This window comes from Sitophilus oryzae, unplaced genomic scaffold (assembly GCF_002938485.1).
Source record: "Sitophilus oryzae breed Bouriz unplaced genomic scaffold, Soryzae_2.0 scaffold_1436_pilon_pilon, whole genome shotgun sequence".
In the NCBI taxonomy this organism is placed as follows: Eukaryota; Metazoa; Arthropoda; class Insecta; order Coleoptera; family Curculionidae; genus Sitophilus; species Sitophilus oryzae.
Window position 1 is genome coordinate 4,340,324 of NW_022146100.1, and position 21,265 is coordinate 4,361,588.

The 21,265-nt window shown below is 32.3% G+C and overlaps 1 protein-coding gene across 2 annotated transcripts in view; it reads left to right on the forward strand.

The window, feature by feature from the left end:
- Positions 1-584: 584 nt before the first annotated feature.
- Positions 585-21,265, forward strand: part of LOC115876500 (receptor-type tyrosine-protein phosphatase kappa) — a 113,299-nt gene continuing 92,618 nt past the window's right edge. For both annotated transcript variants that reach the window (XM_030892301.1, XM_030892302.1), the window contains exon 1: positions 585-838. The gene's annotated coding sequence lies outside the window, so the exon portion shown is untranslated. The remainder of the gene's footprint in view (positions 839-21,265) is intronic.

Sequence of the window (21,265 nt, forward strand, 5' to 3'; positions counted from 1 at the left end):
CCTTACAAATCCTTTTATGAATGTCGCGGTCAATGGCCAATATAAACTATATCTATCGCACCTTAACCCATTATTATTTCTATACTTAGTATACCTTACCTTGTTGGCGTCACGAGCCGCGAAACTTGCAGTTTAAATACGTGTAAAACATAGCGGGAACGAAGGACAAAATGAAATTTTGACCGCCAGTAGAGAAAATGTGTAAAATAAAATGTATTCAAGCGAAAATTGGAGAAATTGGGAATAGTTTTGAATATTTTAGGACGAAAAATAGTGATTTACAAAAAGTATAATTTAAATAAGATTTTCTAATTTTCTCCTGATTTTTTTGAGGGGGCATTGACCATTTGACCTCATGGTTTAGCCGCCACTGGTATATACCAGTTGTTTACGATATTTTCTGAAGGTGGCAGCACTGACGGAGAGTGTACCAAGCCTACATAGGCAATCTACGTCTTCTAATTCCTATGAACCAACGGCGTCGAGCCTGGAATTCGAAAACGAACGCAGAGCGGGGAGGGAATAACTGCCAACAGCTGATCGTCCCGACGCCGCTCCGGTACACCAGTACTGGCCTCGTGGCCGCCCGATGAACACATTACACCGTCATCGGCTCTTCGCGCTGAAAATCGGACGCGATCGTGCTTAGATCGCCGTAAATCGCCGACGTAGTTCCGAGAGACGACGCGCTCCTGATTTTTTTTTAAATTTTCGGGGAGTAGCGGACGAAAATAAGTTTGCGCGCGTAGAGAGGGAAAGGGATAGAGATAGTGAGTGTTGTGTAAGTGTGAAGGTGAAGTGCAGTTTTTATTTTTGGAGAGGAGGAGGGGAGAGGAAGGTTAGTCATTAGTTTTTCTTCTTCTAAAATTATCTTGAAAGCCAAGGAAAAAAATATTGAAAATGTTCTGTACGAACAGATCGTTTTTAAAAGTAGTTTAGCTTCTTGATTTAGTTTTATAGCGTTCCATTAGTAATGAGCGAGACAGGTCTTGGTCTTGAGGCCTTGATTTTGGTTTTGCAGAAGGGGGATCAAAACGACCAAAGTTACATATTTTTTCTTATAGAACACCCGGTATTTTATTTCATAATTTGGATCCTTGGACACAAAATAAAGCATTTATTATAAGGGTTAAATATGTTTACAAGCTTTGGTTTTAGATATTTAATAGATATTTTTTATACAAGACCGAAAAGAGTAATTAATTTCGGGAGACAATAATGCAATTTTATCGTGTATAAAACAATTTTTTTTAGTTTTAAAAAATATTCAGAAATTATTATTTCAAGGAATTTATTACGAGTAGAAAAAATATTGTACTGGGTTGGCGTTGGTTTCTATGTAATTTGACAAATAAATAAAGCTGTCTCTTTAGTTGTCAGTTTTGAGTCAATATTTCTTAATTCTCTTTGGTGTCGATTGCTGATTGAATTGGAGCCAGAAAAGGCTCAAAACGAAATAAGTAAATTACCAACAGATATTCAGGCTGAGGCGACAAACGCCATATCCAAACTACTTCCATTTAAATCCCGAATAACTTATGAAAAGGAATACAAAAATTTTCAAAAATGGAAGCAATTAAAAAAAATTCAGATTTAATTCTTGTGCTGACTTTTAAGCCAGATAAATAAACTTTACTGAAAACTTTGATTGCTTCGTTTAATGTATACAGGGGTATCAAAAATTTCTGGTCTATTTTAAATATTTATATTTTACATAAAAACTTATTACGTTATTTCAAATACAACACCCTGTATTTTTTAAAATGAATCGAAGCAGATTCAAATGGTTTTTTAAACTATATTAGGGTTTCCTATACTATCTAGCTCAGATTTTAAATAAAGAGCAATTTTTCAATAAAATGGCAACAAAGAGGGCTGATCTCGTCATGGCAAGTTTCTAGTGACAGTTACTAGCTATAAAGGAAATTAAAATAACTTTCGTTGCACATCATGGTACAAAAAATACAAGGTATGATATTGCGCAGGTTGGTCGCTACGTCACAGGTGATAACAGGCGCTATTGGTCAGCACGCTCCGCGCGCCAGTTCAAATCGTCAAGATGTTGTTATAAACCTGTTTTTTTTTTGTTTATATACCGTCATTGAATTATCGCTAAGCAAGTTACTGTGGAGCAGTGCATAAGGAGTCGGGCTAGGAAGCGAGAGACCGGAGTTCGAATCTCGGTCGGAACATCACTTTTTATTTATTTTTTTAAATACTGTTGTATTCTATAATTTATTTTTGTAGTATAAAAAAAAGAACTATTTATTCTGTTATTTTTTAATCTCCGTTATTAATATAAATTGATTGTTAGTACAATACCTCATTTAATATAAAATAATATTCTACTTTTTGAAATGTATCGGGCCCTAATTGTACCTAAAAGTAATATATTTTTAGTGATATACCATATTGTAAACTATTTAATATTTCAGTCACTTAAAAAGTTAATTTGCATTGAATAATTGCCTACCATTAAAGGAAATTTGAGCTATATAATCCTTGATGGGCATATTCTGGGTATGCAAATACTTCCTTTAAATTTTGGGTGTCGTTCAACCGATTTATTCTCAAAACCAGAAACATCTACATATAAAAAGAAGCACAGGTCACTAATTATAATAAACTTCACCCTTGGTATTACTTCCACTAATTATAATAAACTTCACCCTTAGAATTACTTCTATCACAATTACAATACGTTCATCTGCATTGGCATTTTCTACTTTTCGATGGGAAACAATAAACTTCCCAACATTTTTTAAATGATGTAACAATTCCTCTTGTGGTTACTTTTCCATAGATATCCTCAACTCTGTCCTCATGTGAATTCAGAGGCAATGAAAATGAAAATTATTTACCATAAACATCGCAAACTAAAAACCTAATAAACAATTTTATACCGAATATAGAAATAAATTTAGTATTTTTACCTATTATCGTCCAAATCCATGTTAATAGATAATTATTATTTTTAAATATATTTTTGGAACTGCTGGTTTTAGTAATTATTAAATTAAACGAACTAAAAAGTCTTAAAAATAAACAATTCTTAACCATAACCCCAAAAATGCAGATCTCCTGTCAACTTTCTTTATTTTTTATTTATTCATTATTTTCCTAGTGACGTCACCGGTGGTATGCGCGAACCGAACGAAATTGGAGCCGCTATCGATCATACCTTGTATTCTTTGTACCATGGTTGCACATCATACTACGACCACCAGAAAACTCTATAAGACGACGCATGATGTCATTGATGACGTACAACGAAAGTTTGGTTTGGAAAAAATTTTCCTATATTTTCAAAATCGAAATTAGTTTATGGACTTTATTAAAATTTATAGCAGTGTACTTTTATTTATCTACAATAGTAAATTGGTAGCAACAGTGGATGTTTTTTTAGTTATATATACCGTATGATCGAAAATAAACGGCGTCAGCGATGGGTATGAAATGAATATCGCTGTCATTTTATATGTAAATTTATATAGGAAATGTCAGCGATGCTCATTTCATAACCATCGCTGACGCCGTTTTTATTCTATCATACGGTAGTTATATTATTACAGGGCCCATAACTAAATTTTCTGTTAATAGTTTTTAAAAACGTTTTGTAATTACTTTATTCTGAACTTTTATGAACAATAAAACTTTAATCACAACAACATTTTCCAAATTTCCATTTTAGAGAAAAATAAAAAACACGAAAATATAGTTTTGTCCCCAAACGCGTTAAAATAAAATAAACAAAAAGAAGGATTTTTCACTAACAGTTTTATTTTTTCAGTATTATTATTCACACTGGTATTGATAGATTTGGAGTGATGCATTACTATCCAGTGTTATAATCTTACGGTGTTCTTTTTGGAAATTCTAGTTTAATTCCTCATCAAATGACTCTAATTATGTAAATGAGAAAAAGGCGCCATGAAAAGTGCTTCCGCGTGTAATTCGTTCCTTAATCTCAGGTCGACCTTCCTGTTTGAGAAATGGCACCGTTTACTGTACGTCCGGAATAGCAATGCGGGTATACGAGGAAATTGGACAATTTTTCACCATTTTTCGCTCGAAAAATCCCACCCGCTTGGGAAAACTCGACCTTCGCCTCCTTTCTGCTCTTCTTATTTTATTTTCCGTTAAGCTAGAGTAAGGTTTGAGTATAAATGGAGTAGATTCGGTAGCATTCGGTTTTGCATTTGAAATAACGAAGTTTTTATGTAAAATAAATATTTAAAATAGACCAGCAATTTTTGATACACCTGTATACTTTTTAGGAAGCAATCAGTTTTTTTAGTAAAGTCCATTTCTCTGGCTTAAAAGTCAGCACAAGTTGTAATTCTGAAAAGTAATATACAGGGTGTTGACAAACCGTTTTATTATAGCATGCATATATTTAAACATCTTTAAATATCTCAATAACCAAAGGTTTTAAACATATTATACCATTATAATAAATGCCTTATTTTATGCCCAAGAATCCAAAAATAAAACAAAAAATACCGGGTGTTAAATACGAAAAAGTATAACTTTGGTATAGATCTTAGTTCTGACACACCCTGTATATTTGAAAATAATTTTAAATTATGCACATTGTCTTCCTACATATACCCATAAAATATTTTGCTTCTACATTTTTCCATTTTTGTATAATCAACCGAGGCGAATGAGGTGCGCCACCCTGTATATGAATTGTGGATTGATAATTTAATATTATTGGTAAAATAATCAATCAAATTGCGCAAGTGTTGAAAAAAATGAAAGAAATGTATATTTATTTTTCTGGTCCCTTAAGTAATCCGACGAAACCATAGACTTAAAATAAAATATAGACTACACTATTTACATCTCAAATTCTTTTTTGTACACATGTTTACTTCTGGGTACAGTCGACCGAGCCTTCCTCATCCAACCTATGTTGTCACGTCTTTAATATTATCAATATTTTTTTTCTTGTTATACACATATATTGAGATATTAATACTACAGTTTAATAAAGTAGGTTTTAATATTCCATAGATGTATTAAATAGTCCTTATACTACTAAATTATAAGTCGGATACTGTTTAAAAAGGATAAGTTCTTTACAATATGACAACACCGATTAGAGGCGAGGTAGCCTATTCATTCATTTACTACCTTGTAGTACGTGTCGGACGTGTGCGGTAAAGCTTTGTTGCCGCTATCTCCCCGGCTGTATTAACGCATTTTCTTAGCTTGTAGTCCTTAAATGTTTATTTTATTGACTTTTTCTGTTCAAGAACTATAAAATATGGTTCGCCAGTGCCAAATTTGCAAGAAATTTGACTTAAATAATCCATTTAAGTCTTGAAACGACTTTTGACCGGTAGGCAACTCTCAATTTACCCATTAGGAGTCAGTGGCGTTGTTGTAGAAAGGCGCTTATTTAGATAATATTTTAGTAAAATGTAAAATCTTGTAACAAAATCATAATTATAACCCTGTTAATAATTAATAATGTTTTTATTATAAATATATTCCGGTTTATTCTAAAATTATCTTCAGAATCTAAAATAACATACAAGAATTTTAAAATGATATTACATTATGAAACAATATTTTTTAATATACCGGGTCGTCTCAAAAGTGGCTCACTCCTATAACTTTTTTATTTTTTCAGATAAACAAAAACAGATTTGTATGTTAGTAGGTATATGACATAAATTAGGATTTATTGACGTATTCAATTGTTTTTGGTCTCTTCCTGTTTCACCGAAATGATTACATCTTTTGATTTTTAAAGGCACCCTCGGTATATTGCTACTTTATTCGATAAAAAATGACACTCTGAATAGAATGACATATCATATGTCGACTTTTGACATTGTCGCTTAAAAACAAATCCTATTTTAAATTTAAATCCAGGGTGCCATGGTGTTGTTAAAAACACTAAGTTTTAATCAAGGAGCCTTGGAAAAATAGTTTTGATCGTCTAATGGGTTTCGTGTCTTGTCTAGGCCGGTTAAAAGATGTACAAATCGTATTTTTAATCATACATATGTCAATTTTTTCAAATGGAACAAGAGTGACTCATTAACATATTTGGAAAAGCATTTTTTATGAATATATTGATACCACACACTTGGTATTTCGAGTCAAATTGTCGTTATGAACCGCGTGTTACAATTACAATTAAACCATATGCGAAAATGTCAAAAGTTGACATATGATATGTCATTCTATTCAGTGTGTCATTTTCTATCGAATAAAGTAGAAATATACCGAGGGTGCCGTTTAAAAATTAAAAGTTATAGTCATTTCCGGTGAAACAGGAAGTGACCAAAAACAATTGAATGCGTCAATCAATCCTAATTTATGTCATATACTAACATACTAAATCTTGTTTTTTTATTTGAAAATATAAAAAAATTATGGGAATGAGCCACTTTTGGGACGCACCCGGTATAATAAAGACAGTACCGAGTAAAATAAATGTAGTTTTCATTTTATCCACTTCCTATCACCTTCCTTGCTTTAATGGAACAGATTTATGTTTTCTCTAATTTACATAAGACATCACTTAACCAGAAAAAAAATTACATCATATTTTTTTTCTCTCCCTGTCGCCGATTCTATTATATCTGTGGAATAGATCCTGTTTTAATTAATATTAGGGGTTGTAAATGTTTGACTAAAATTAATAATTTATTATTAATTTCAAAAATTACGTAATTTGGATTATAAAATTTCTTCTATAACGTGTATTTTATTATTTTTATCCTTTTTGGATTCTAAGACGTTTTTTCTAAACTTTTATTTAAAAAACCTGTCCTAAATCTTAATAAAATATAAAAAAGGTTAAATACGATATATTTTTAATTTAATTATAGCTTCACTAAAATAAAAAAAATACCCGGCTATGATATGGAGAGTTCAGGTGTACTTGAGAAACGAAAGACAGTGTTGTGTTTCTCGGCAGAGTCGTCAGGGAACGACCGTTACGACAGAGACAACCAATCTATCGCTCGTGTCGCACTCGTTATAACCTAAAACAATAACACAACAATAACAAGACATTGTCTGACCGCATGTTCCAGCTATTTATGAATGAGATGCTCAGTCTATATTTTATTTTAAGTCTATGGACGAAACTATCGCAGGTAGTGTCAGTTACGATTCTTGATTTTTATGAAAGGTAAATTGTGCATATGGTTTGTTCAAATGAACGAATCGTAGGAGTCGATTCAATATGAAAAATTGAATCGGTGATTCGATTCACTAAAAAGAATCGTAATGCTCGTCACTACAATAGGCCTTATAGGCACAATGTTTCCGATATAGGACGGATTTATTGAGAAAAGAAAGAAAATTAGTAAATATTATAATAGATATTTACGATACAAGTGAGTTAACAGCATCATTAAAATACGCGTGTATTGTACAATATTTTATCTACGTCTAACTATAAAAACAAACAATGAATTTTAAAAATTATTGTACTTAACTATATACCTATCCTAAAAATCAATTACCTTAATACCTTTGTTCAGATAACACCATGCATGACAATGTCAATATGACAGTAAATAATATTGATGTCACTAGTTTAAAAAATGAGCGATTCGGAAAGTATTCCCTCTGACATTAAAGAAGAGGCATTCAGAGCCATTTCTGGATTGCTTCCAGCAAGATCGAAACAGAAGTATGAATATACATACTCTAAATATGAAAAATGGTGCACCGAAAAAAAGTACACAACTATGGAAATGAAAAGGTAGTCATAACATATTTTTCCAATTTAGTGCAAAATAAATGTTTTACAACATATTTTTTTCTCTTTGGAAGTCATCTAAAGGAGTGCGGTATGTCAAGGAGTGCGGTAATGAAAATGCGTGAGATAAGAAGCTCTTAACTCACTCAAAATGCGTGAGTTAAGAGCTTCTTAACTCACTGACGTAGATAAATGATAATTAAAATCCTTGTAGTTTTAGTAAGACATTAATGGTAGAAAGTTGAACGGATTATTTATCTCATTAATCCTATTGATTGCGGCAATAACACTTTTATTGGCGTAAACCATGATGTAATTACTTATCGTTTGTTCGAATCTGCCATTAATTTAGAAAGAATAGATCAATAGCTAAACAAACACTCCAGATTTGAGAAATGTATCACCATCATTAAAAAACGTAATTTACTTGGAGTTTCTAGGCAGTATGCTGAATATATTGGATATTTTTTCAGCTGAATTTTGCATAAATTATCGAGTGTAATACCACAAGATGTTTCTGGATTACTAAATAATACTTCTACCTGACGGCAACACTACTCCTCCTTCAGAGTCGTAGTGATGCCGGTATCGCATTGAGTGCCAGGCAAAAGTATTAGGTAGTCCCGAAACATCGAGTTGTATTCAAAAGATTATACAACGAAATAAAATACATATATCCTTCTTATCTTAAACATTTTTATTATAATAATTATTATTAACAAAACTACAATTGTTATAGTGAAAACTTGAACCATTGGATGAGTTGTTACCATAGGTTGGAGGTGTTTGAATTTGGGCTTCAGCATTAGAAGTAGATGACGGTGTAGTTTCGGCTCTCATTTGCGACAAAATCTTCATACGATGCTCCTCGCTGAGCTGGAGATAGGTAACAGAATTTATAGAGTAACAGAATTTATAGAACTATGGCCCGTTATTTTGATGACTTCCTGGAGATTAGATCCTGAACTGCTAAGAGAACTTACTGCTGAAGCTCTGTTAGAGTGATTCGTGATTTTTGTTGTTTTTTGTTGATTGCTCCCATTTTTGTCCAGTTTCTTATAATGTTAATACCTACTAGGCATTTCTTGAACCATGAGGAATTATCATTCTCTTTCCATTTCTGTTTGACCGTCAAAAATAATCGATTAGTTTTAATGTTTGCGCCTCTTTTGGACATTAGCTTAAAATATAATCGTACTGGATATAAATCCGGATTCACAAGATTTTTTACAAGCCACTTACTTTCGCATGTTCGACTTGCTCCTCCTTGCGCCATTTTAGCAAATATTGGATTGTATTCCAGACGACCGGTACCAGCCCTGTTATTATATTTTTCCTCCTTAAAATATTCCGATAGCAAAAAAAACCGCTTCATTTCCTCTCCATGCTAGTTCGGATGCAGCTATGTGGAAAAATTTCCGTTGAAGCCCATCTGGGGTATTTTTATCCAAACTTAAGGCCATTTTTTCTATTTCCTGTCTCGTCAAAGCTATGGAACTCTCCTTTCGTGCACAAGGTACTGCCTGCAACTCTTTTCGTTTTGCGTTTCGGGTAAAACGGGCGCTTTGAAAAACCATGTCATTGAATGGGATCTATGCGGCGATTATATTTTTCAAAATATAGTTCCTGGAGCATTTTGGCCGTTTTCTTTTGGATCCATCGGATTTTTGCATATTATATGCCCAGTCTTTTAAAATGTTGCACAAATCCTCATCTGTTGTCGTTTTCTCAATTTTGAAACTTCGTGCAGGGCAAAACTCAGTAAACTGTTTCCATACATATTTGTCTGATCGCTCGGTATTTCTCGGCTTCGCATTTGGTAACAGTTGCATATATGGTTTTCGGCTATTTTTGTATTATATTGAAAAAAAATTATATACTCACATTCTATTGACCTTAGAGATTGCAAATATGCTGGGGGAGAAGAGAAAGTGTGTTTCTTTAAGTATTTTTTCAACCAAACAAACTTACGGGACCGGGGAGCGAATAGGGGTGCTGGGCGGGGTAAAAGCTATAAACTGGGTAAAACATGACATACAAATATAGAAAAATCGCATTTTCCATTAAAAGAAATTGAGAATATATAGATTATCCACGGAATTTCAAAATATTTTAATTTAATATTTGACACATATTTGACGTTATCAGAATTTTAACACTTGATTTAACATGACACCGACAGAAGGGAAAGCAGTGTTGCTAATCCCACTGAATTTTCTTTAAAATTTTTGTCTTTGTATTTTTATTATAAAAATAACCATTTCGTCAAAGAATGTATTAGATTTAAAAATATTTTATTTGTTTCGCTTTATGGCCCTCAAAATTAACAAATTATCTATAAAATGAATTAAATAATAAAATAAAGAGCTTAAGTTGAGAAAAAAATGCAATTTTTGGTAAAATAAGGGAAAGAATTTTCTAACATACGAAAACAAAAACAAAAGAATCAAACCAAACAAGACCAACCCAACTAAAACCAAACCAATCTAAACCAAACCAACAAATACCAACCAAAATCAAACCAACCAAACCGTTCAGTGTGTTTTCATTACTAGAGCTATAATTAAGCAATTCTCTATAACGCTAGCAGCAATTTAGCCAATTTGTTAAACCAAGTAAAAAATTAAATAAAAACATTTTAAAACCTATAACGTCATTTTTCCCTAAGAAAAGGATGCATGAAATTCTGGACAATTTACTAGCTGATTTGGCAACCATGTATCAATTCACAATGTTTGTCAAAATTCAACCTTCACTACTGTCAGCATATCCTTCAATGTAACCTGCCAATGATTTCTGAATAAAACAGTTCTTCATAGTTTTTTGAAGAAATTTTACATTAAAAGCTTAATTAAAGGATTGTAAAATGGGTGTGTTATGAGTATCCTTAATCAGCATATTGTTTTGACCCCGTCCAGCACCCCTATTCGCTCCCCGGTCCCGTAAGTTTGTTTGGTTGAAAAAATACTTAAAGAAACACCATTTCTCTCCTCCCCCAGTATATTTGCAATCTCTAAGGACAATAGAATGTGAGTATATAAAAATGTTCTTATATAATCCAAAAATAGGCGAAAACCGTCAATTACCTCGCATTTTTAATAGCATCGTCGACTTGAGGCAACAAAATTTTACCAAATCTTTCTTTTGTCATTTTGTAATAAAAATTGACGATAATAAGATATTTTGTGGAACTGACAGAAATGACTTCTAAATTAATATTTCAAAAAATGAATTACAATATGGCCACCAAGCGATAATCACTTAAACGATTATCACTTATTAATCACATCCAATAACTAAAGAATCGAAGGACAAATAACACCCGAGAGCAATTTGTGACGATGCCACCAAACAGTGCCGTGGCACATATTTTTCTTAACCTAGCTGTTTGAAGAGATATTTATATTTTTTGATAAATGTTTTGACTACGCCTATGGTGTATACCTTGGTATCATACTAATTAATTACGAAAAAACGTATTAAAATGTTAACAAAAGGTAAAAAACTAGTATCGACGTATAGGACACATCAAGTACATATAATGTGTCAGAAAAAAGAATTATCGAATTCAATAAGTAAACTAAGAAAACGCTAAACTAAGAAACGTAACTCCTGGCTCTTTCTTATCGCTGCTGCTTTTACACTTGACAGCTGAACAACTAATCACCATTGTAATAAAGTTTATACAAAGTTCACTACACACAAACTATTAAAAATCGCTAAAATTGTCGCTTGTGAACAGATGATGACTCATTGTTTGCCATCAAAAGAATGGCGTCTAAGATCACAAATTCTGCTGCAGCCCGTATATATGGGCGTTACATGTCCTTATATTCTTTAGTCATTGATCACATCCTTCTATATAGGAAAAATATACATAGAGTTGTATAATCGAGGCATGCAAATTTTTATGGTTTTATGTCTGATTAAAACTTGTTAACTTGATAACTTGGTCTTGTGAAACTTTGATGCATCGGATAAAGTTTTCAAACACGACGGGAATGGTAATAGCAGGGATTGAACATCCGTTTTAAAGTTTCTTGAATAAATTTGAACAGAGTATAGGCTTGGTGCATTCTCCGTCGGCGTAGTTGTCAGTTTTGAGCATAGACAAACAAATAAAAAGAGACTGATAAATCTCATGGTAAAGAGTGGGACCGCGTTCCCGCAGCGCAACTCAAAATAACAATTTTGCAAAGCAATTTTGAAACCAATTAGCAGGACCATGGCAGGTCGTACGTCTTTATTGCTATCTTTCTTTATTATGTGAGCTTTATATGAAAAAGAAAGAGAAAGGTATAAAACGTATCGTAAGACATTATCGCAGATTCTGGCTGGCGGAAAATTTAAATTAGCCATTATTAGTAGTATTCTTTCATTCTGAAACTGAAAATTTTCACTTAAACTGATTTATTCCCTATACCACGTAAAGGGAACGTGGTGTAGGGAATAAATCAGTGTAAGTGAAAATTTGCAGTTTCTTTCAGAACGAAAGAATACTACTATTGTAAGGGAAATTATAAAAAAAGCAAAAATTGTACTGTTTTATTAACATATTTATTTATACATAAAAATAAATACACTTTTTATAATAACAAACAATAACAGTGCTTATTCCACCCACCTACCAATTTTAAATGCAGAAGAACTGACTGTTGCAATAAACGATCGGCCAATTTTTTTAAAGGGCATTAAAAATCTCATTTTCGAAAAAACTGCCTAATTGCAATAACACAGTGAATATCCAAGCAAAGAAGATTTTACGAGAATCATGATCCTGAACCATTTTCAAGTTCAGTTTTAATCCTAAAACAAAAGTAAAATAGGTATATTAATAAAGTTTCTGGTTACAATAACCAGCTATAAACTACCTACCCAAAAAACGAAAAAAATTAATCGTATTAATTTGTTATGTTAAGAGAGATTCGAAATATTTTTGACACTACTACTTCTACTTTTTTCTTAATGAGATGATAAATATAACTACTTACTTTTATTTTACCGGGTGTCTTTTACATATCTATCAAAGAAAGGGGGCACCAATACATATAAAAAATAGATGATACTGGCTCCTACAGCAAATAAAATAACAAATAGTATAACCTAAAATTATAAGTAACATAATATAAATACCTATATGGAACAAAGGAATTTGTTCCCTATCCATATTCATCTTCTTCTTAAAGTGCCTTCTCCATTCAGTGAAGATCGGCAACAACCATGGCAAATTCCTCTTTATTTTTCGCTCTTCTCAGCAAAGTATGTGAGTCCAGGCCTGTCCAATCTCTAATGTTCTTCAGCCAGGAGCATTGCCGTCGTCCGGGTCCGCGCTTTCCCTCAATTTTACCCTCGATGATGAGCTGAAGGAATTCATACTTGCTATGTCTCATGATATGGCCCAAATAAGCTGCTTTCCTCTTTTTTATTATGTCGAGGAGTTCTCGGTCCTTGTTCATTTGGTTTAGAACTCGTTCATTCGAGACACGGTCAGTCCATGGTATTCTCAGCATTCTGCGATATACCCACATCTCAAATGCTTCCAACTTATTCATTGCGCTTACTTTGAGTGTCCACGACTCGATAGGCCGTAGAGAAGTGTGGAAAGTACGTAGCACTTGACGAAGTTGTCTTTTATATGGATGTTGAGACGTTTATCGCACAGCAGGTTCCGCAATTTTAGGAAGTTTGATCTAGCCATCTCAATTCGAGCTCTGATCTCAATGTCTGGGTTTAGGTCTTCACTAATCCAACTGCCCAAATATCTAAACTTTGAGACTCTTGCTATTGGTGTCCCACCTACGACTATCTCCGTTGCCTGTCTGGCATCTCTATTTATCACCATGACTTTTGTTTTGTTTGTATTTATCCTGAGACCCATTGAGTCGCCCACCGAGGACAGTCTATCAAGAAGTCTTTGCAGGCCCTCAGTGGTGTCTGCAATAACGACGGTATCATCAGCATATCTCATGTTGTTAATCAGCCTGCCATTCACTTTTATGCCGTCTTCTGATCCATCCATATTCATAAGTCAATAAAACGGAGAGTTTAGAAAAAAAGGTAAATCACCAAAAGAAAAATTAACAAACATGACGAATTGTCATGATGTTGTCATCTTGGTTGTCATGATGACGAAAACGAAAGGCGATTGTTCTAATTTCTATTTAGAAATTATGTTTTATATGGCTGCTTCTTTCCCTCTTGTTATATTAGAATGAGATAGTGGGCCCAATAGACGCAATGCGCAGATCAACATAAATAGAACGAAATTTTGAGTCAATATTTTTTAATTCTCCTTCTTGTCGATTGCTGATTGAATTGGAGCCAGAAATGGCTCAAAACGAAATAAGTAAATTACCAACAGATATTCAGGCTGAGGCGACAAACGCCACATTCAAACTACTTCCATTTAAATCCCGAATAACTTATGAAAAGGATTACAAAAATTTTCAAAAATGGAAGCAATTAAAAAACGTGCGAGAAGAACTAAAGTTTTTAAGCTACCCTCGCTGTTAAAGTATCATTTAATCTATCCTTGCGGTTAAAGTACTATTTTATCTACTATTTTTGATAGATATAAGGGATATAAGGCAATTTTAACAGTTGCTATGGAAAAAAGTAAATATTTTGATATCTTCAGAAGGTCTAAAGCCGGAGTCTCATGCATCCGAAATCCGATGGTACGACATCCGAAATTTGAAGTTATCCTGTGAAATAAAAAAAGCTTGTCACATACATCCGGAAGTTCGTTCCGAAATTTGACAGTTTTGACATTTTTCTGCTGCACTGAATAGAGATTCATGTCATGTTTTATTGGAGAAACACTTATAAAAATAACTTCCTCGCCAAATATCCCGAAATTGCCCACTTCCCACTAAACTTGTTTTTAAAAACAAATGTTTTCAAAAAAGGCGAGGTTAAAAAACACACGATATCGTACAAAAGTTAAACAAAATTTAACTTTATACGACGTCGGACGGTTAGTTAAAATCAGAGAATAGGTACATTAAAGAAATGCTAACTTCATGTTAAAAATGGAAACAGACGCCACCTGGTGTCGCCTGGCAGTACTAGCTAAATTGAGGGGAATTGGAGGGGCGGGGCTTAAAAGAGGGGAAATTTTTAAAAAAATATTTTTATAAGTATCACTGACTTACTGTTTAAAGTTAATAAACATATTTTTTATTACTTTAATATAATTTAATGTATTAAAAAATATGTCTTTTAATATTACACGGCAAATCAATGATATTATTAAAGACTTATTATTTTCAGAGAAAATTCATAGTAAATAAATTACACATTAGTAAACAATATCATTTATTTTTTAGAGCTGCGATTTATATTACAATAATATTGAAATATATATATTTTTTTAACAATGAAAAAGAATATCCCGGAACCTGAAAAAGAAAGATGATCAATTAATGACTTAAATTAGTTCAAAATACATTTTGAAAATAACTAGTGAATTGGAAAGATAAATATACTATTAAAAAGACATTTTACTAGTATGTTATCATCTATTTACTGATAATGCATAAGCATAAGTATATAATAGGTAAATAACATGCATAAGGCACTATGATACAACTACCTGTATCATGATAACACACTAATATATGCTAATTTAAATTCCTTTAATGATCTAATGAAACACTATCTAGCCTCAATGCATGCCATTCCAAAGGCAAAAAAAACTGTTATACCAAATAAATATAAGCTGAATAAAACATAAACCAAGCCAACGTGCATAAACAACCAAAAAATGCATCAAAAAATACTTTTATCAGATCATACCCTTGGATATATTATGTATTTTATATATCGCACATCCCGTTCAAAAGTTTACTAGCTCAAAATAGAGAATATAGAGAACATTGTCAGAAGAAGTAAAAGAAAATTTAAGTTAAGGCAATATGCTCCTTTTTGCATATTAACGGCCAAATATTATAATGTTGATTTAATAAAATTTTACTGGCATCCTTCTGAGGTATAAATCAGATTAAAAAGGGCATTGTTTTTTTAATAATTGTTTGTTTTGTAAACATTTTTTGAAGACAATACAGTTTTGAACGGGCTGTGCAATATAAACAAGGATCTTACTATTATTTGAGGTTAGAAAGTATTTAAATAATATAAAACATAATCAAAATCATTTTTCATCATAAATTATAGAGGTACTTACGTGTTTTGATATTATTATCAGGAAATAATACGTTTGGTTAAACAGGTACGCTGCCAGGCAAGTTCTATCGGCGGGTCTTTGCAAAAGTTGAAATCTAAAATACAAAAATACGTTTACATCTTAGTTGTATTTACGAATAAAGTATTTGTGTGTAATTTCTGACTTACCAGTTAACTGAATAATCGCATTAAATACATCCAAATGGTAATTTAATATTGTAAAAAGCAAAATTGTTTTAAATCACATGCCAGGACAGCCCGGCCAGCTTCTTTGTTGGCAAAATGGCCGCGGTATCATGATTTAAGCAATGTGAGTGACAAAGAAAGCCAATGCCTGGCAGATGTTGCTTTCTTTGTCGTTGGTCCTGGCACGTTTAAATTTGACTGTTGCCTGTTTTCCCATACAAGTGACACCCCCGTGGTTAAAATTATCGGATAAAAATTGGTGTCAAAATATTTCGACCAATAGGAGCACCGTCGGATCGTCGTGTCATCGGATTTCGGATGCATGAGACTCCGGCTTAACTAATATTTTAACTTATTACTCAAGCTAATAAACCTTTTTTATTAGCTAATAAAATACCGGTTTTGCTAGTGGGGACAACTGGGGCTATTTCGGGTATAACGAAATATTTTAAAGGTACATAATTATAATTTTAAAAGATGTCCATAAAAAAGAATTTAAGCACTAGTTGATTAAAAAAAAGTATACCATTAATATTGTAAATTGTATTTCATCCTCTTATAATATGCCTATTTAAACTTTTTAATATATAATGGACACTTTGTTTGTTCACTTGTTCAACATAGTTTAGGTTTGCACCTATGGTTTGCACTTAGGCTGTATTCCGTTGCAAAACCAGGCGAACCAGACCGGTAAAGTACGGTAAAGAGCGGTTTCTGAAAAACATCCGTTTGATACGGAACAGTTTGGTAAAATATTGGAAACGTCAAACTTCAAACGTTTTCTAAATTTCAATACCTCTATTCTAAAATTTATCTTTTATGCATTTTTAATGTACCTATTCTCTGCTTTTAGGTTTGCTTCTTATTTTCAATGGAGTTTAATATTGAAAAGTACTTTATTAATAAACTGTTAAACTCGTTAGACAGCTCAAGTGAGGATTTGCAGGTCCAATATTAAAACAGATCAATAATAAATAAATAAATCTAACCAATATTTATATTTTTATAGCTTACAGAACATTCACGATTGCTTGTTGTCTTGTTTTTCATGTTTTCTTTAAATGTTCCTGACTTGACTGACATAATGGCAGCATGATAAGTTTAAATGGTCCTAAAAAGTAATTCTATTTAGTTAATGAAATTTATTTACCTTTACTGCCTACCTCCATTGCTTTTGGATGTAAATACAAAATATTATTACAAATTTTAGAAATTAAATGAGAATTTCATTCGAACTTCGAATATTTGCTTGATTTCTGTCACATAAATGACATTGATTGACAAACAAAACCAGAAAAACCAGCCTTCTCGCACTGGTTAGTTTGGTTTTGGTTTGGAGACAGTTATAACCGAATTTTTCAGGAACCGTGTTCCGTAATAAGCAAACTTTCAGGGAACCGATAGAAACGGAACATAAAACCATAACCAAGGTAAGCAACGGAATACACCCTTAAACAAAATTCTCATTTTTTTATTCTAGGAACTACGTATGCCCGACGCACTATTGCCGGACCCTGTAGACGTAAATGTTCAAGAAACTTATAGTATTCTTGAATAGTGGTATTCAGATATTTTAAACAGTTTTTTTCTTTGTTCTTTGTGTTTTTTGCTAAGTTAAGCATTTTTTTTGTTCGTTAGGCAAATTTGTTTATTAGTAAATCACTGCTGATTTTTTGAAAAGATATATTTTATTTCAAAAAGTAGATTTTTTTGGATTATCTCATAAAATAGGTAAGAAAAACAGCCTATCCTATAAATTTCTCTTAGGATTTTACTTTCATATATTTTTTGTTCTTCATCGTGATAAAGTATCCGAGAAAAATATCCTTACCTTTCTTCTTTTTCAAGACAGGATTTTTCCAGGAATGTTATTCATTTGTTACGCTTGTTGAGTCTGAAAGTTCGTACTCGATTAACTTAGGGTTTCTTTTGTTCAAACATAATGAAATTATTTCATTTCGGCGTGCTTTTAACGTAGTTTAAATTATAATCACGAGCCTTGATGTCTAATTTTATAGTACTTTTACTTATTCTATCTTAAACTGATTTTATTCCCTATATTACGTAAAGGGAATAAATCAGTTTAAGTGAACATTTTCAGTTCGTTCAGTAACGAAAGAATACTACTATATTACCACTTTATAAGTTACTAGAGTGTACCCGCGACTTCGTTCGCGTCGAATTGATCATTTGTAATGGTGATGATAAAGCAAAGCAAGAATTTCCATTAACATACAAACTGGATAAAATTTTCTCGTATTTATGTCAGCATGAGAAAAAACAATATGGCGATATTATTATATAACTTGGTAATATTTGAGGGTAGTTTCATATCGTTGGAATTTGACTTTCGAAAAATCCGTTTGCTAAAAATAAGCTTTTACGTCAAGCAATTTAAGCAGAATCGTGGTTAATCAATTACCCAACTTTTTGGAACACCCTGAATGATTTTTTAAAAAATTTCAAAATATGTAAAAAACAAAATAAATTATGCGTGTCCAAGCGTTTTCCCGAAAGACTAACCGTTTTTTAAATAACAAATATTGTAATATTTGAGAGGCGTTTTCACCCTCTTGGAATTTGAGATTCGAGAAACCCCTCCTTATCGAACCTCTACACCCCACAGTCAATCCGTTTACCAAAAATCAGCTTTAAACGTCAAGCAGTTCAAGCAGAATCATGATTTCTCAATGGTCATATTTTATGAAGCACCCTGTATAAATTTTCAAAAAATCTTAAAAGATGTAAAACAACAAAATAAAATATACGCGTTTAAGAATTTTTCCGAAAAACTCACCGGTTTTTAAATAAAAAATATTCTAATATTTGAGGGGTGGTTTCACCCCCTTAGAATTCGAGTTTCGAAAAATCTCTTCTTATCGAACCTCTACACCCTAAAAACATTCCGTTTTCCAAAAATCAGCTTTTTACTGCTACTTTTTTACTTTTTATATGACCAGATTTTTCGAAATACCCTGTATATATTTTTAAAAAATCTTAAAATATGTATAAAACAAAATAAAATATACGAGTTTAAGAGTTTTTCCGAAAAACTCACCGGTTTTTAAATAAAAAATATTCTAATATTTGAGGGGTGGTTTCACCCCCTTAGAATTCGAGTTTCGAAAAATCTCTTCTTATCGAACCTCTACACCCTAAAAACATTCCGTTTTCCAAAAATCAGCTTTTTACTGCTACTTTTTTACTTTTTATATGACCAGATTTTTCGAAACACCCTGTATATATTTTTTAAAAATCTTAAAATATGTATAAAACAAAATAAAATATACGTGTTTAAGCGTTTTTTCGGAAACTTGACCGATTGTAATATTTGAGGGGTGGTTTCACCCCCTTGGAACTGGAATTTCGAAAAATCTCTTCTTATCGAACCTCTACACCCTAGAATCAACCTGTATGCCAAAATTGAGCGTCTTACGTTTAGTGGTTTGAACATGATCGTGATTAATCAGTGAGTCACTTAAGGATAATAGTATAGATTTCATACAGAGTTGGAGGGAATGGGATCGTACCTCTCTTAGGCACTGAAGAGCATATGGCAAGTTTCGGAATATTCTAATTTTTCCGGCATGTACTTGATCAAATTTAAAATTTAACTAACACGTTAAACCCGCGATTTGATGCTTTATTTGAGCAAACAGCCGTGCAAACCTAGAAAACTTCTCTTTAACGTGAAATGAATTAATCAAATCTATTAGCTCTCCAAGACTTTTTTCCAACTGACCCCACTAATTTGATTGGCCTACCTAGTTAACCTGGTTTTATAATTGAACAAGTTTGAAACAAGCCAAAAACTGATTTATGGGCCTAAGATATGCAATTCAGTAGTATCCGTCCCAAAATAAAAACTGTCGTTTTGTTTATTTTTGGGACTGACTGATTGGTCTCTGTAATTGAAAGCACAAAGTTTCATCATACTCTATTTTAGTTGACGTCGCATTGACCTGCTGCACTTGACCAGAAAGCTTACAGCTTCCAGTGGCGTAGCCTACAGCTAGTTATTGAAATTATTTTTGCGAAATATGTGTAACAAAATGAGTTCAGTTAATTTTGACTGTGGGGAAGTTTTTAGTGATTATTTTTCTTGTTTGTTTTTTTTAGATGTTGCGTTTAAGGTGTTCTCAATTAGTCAACATTTAGACAGTTTAACTAGTTTTTCTTTCTTTTTTTTTTGTTTCTGACGACGCGATGCGACGCGCAACGGGAGAGATATTATTTACTTGCTGCCAATTACTCGCTGACGAGTATTTGACACGCATCAGAAGATGGTTACGCAAGGCTTTTTCTTTCATCATCTTTTCTATAATTATTTTTACATGTAACTGGGTATTTACAGAAAATATGCAACGCCACTGAAAGCATGCATGTTCTTGACCCAAATTTCCACATTTTTCGAAAACGTCGTTTGAAAACAAACATTTTTATGCACAAATATTCATCACAGAGATCTGAACGAGATTAAAAATATATATTTAAGATGTGGTGGTTCTGAAACATATAAAAGTAATAAAAGAAAACATTTCAGTTAGACATACATACTTTGTTTTATTGAACTTGATCTTTTGTATGTGCATGTGTTTTATCTTTGTTAACTGTCATCACAGTCTCATTCGTTAGACAGATATTTGACTTACGATCATTTACATGTGTCCTTTGAAGGAAATTGATAAAAATGTTAAATTGTTACATTTTAAAATTATTAAATTGACAAGAAAAATTATGAAATTAAAAATTTATAGAGAACCAAAAAAAATAAATAAAAAAAAACAAGGTCTTATTAAACTGTGGAGTGTGCGTGCAAATAGGCCCTAGCCCTGCCGAAGAGATGGGGTGGGTTTTAAGCGCCACTGGCTTTGCACAGGATAAGCCAGAAAACCCCCAAGATATTCTTGGAATCTAACAAGACTTGTTATAAAAAAAATATTAGAAAGATAAAAAAAAATTATGGATGAATAAAACACAAGGTAAATTGATAAATCGTATTGTATAATGGATATTTAAAAAAAATGAACCAAATTTGATGACGTTATATATACTAAATTTAATTAAAATTTGAAAACTGAACCGTGTGTACCTTGAACTCTTGAACCTTGAATCAATATAAGATAAAAAAAAGGTAAGTAACAAAAGGAAAAACAAATAACA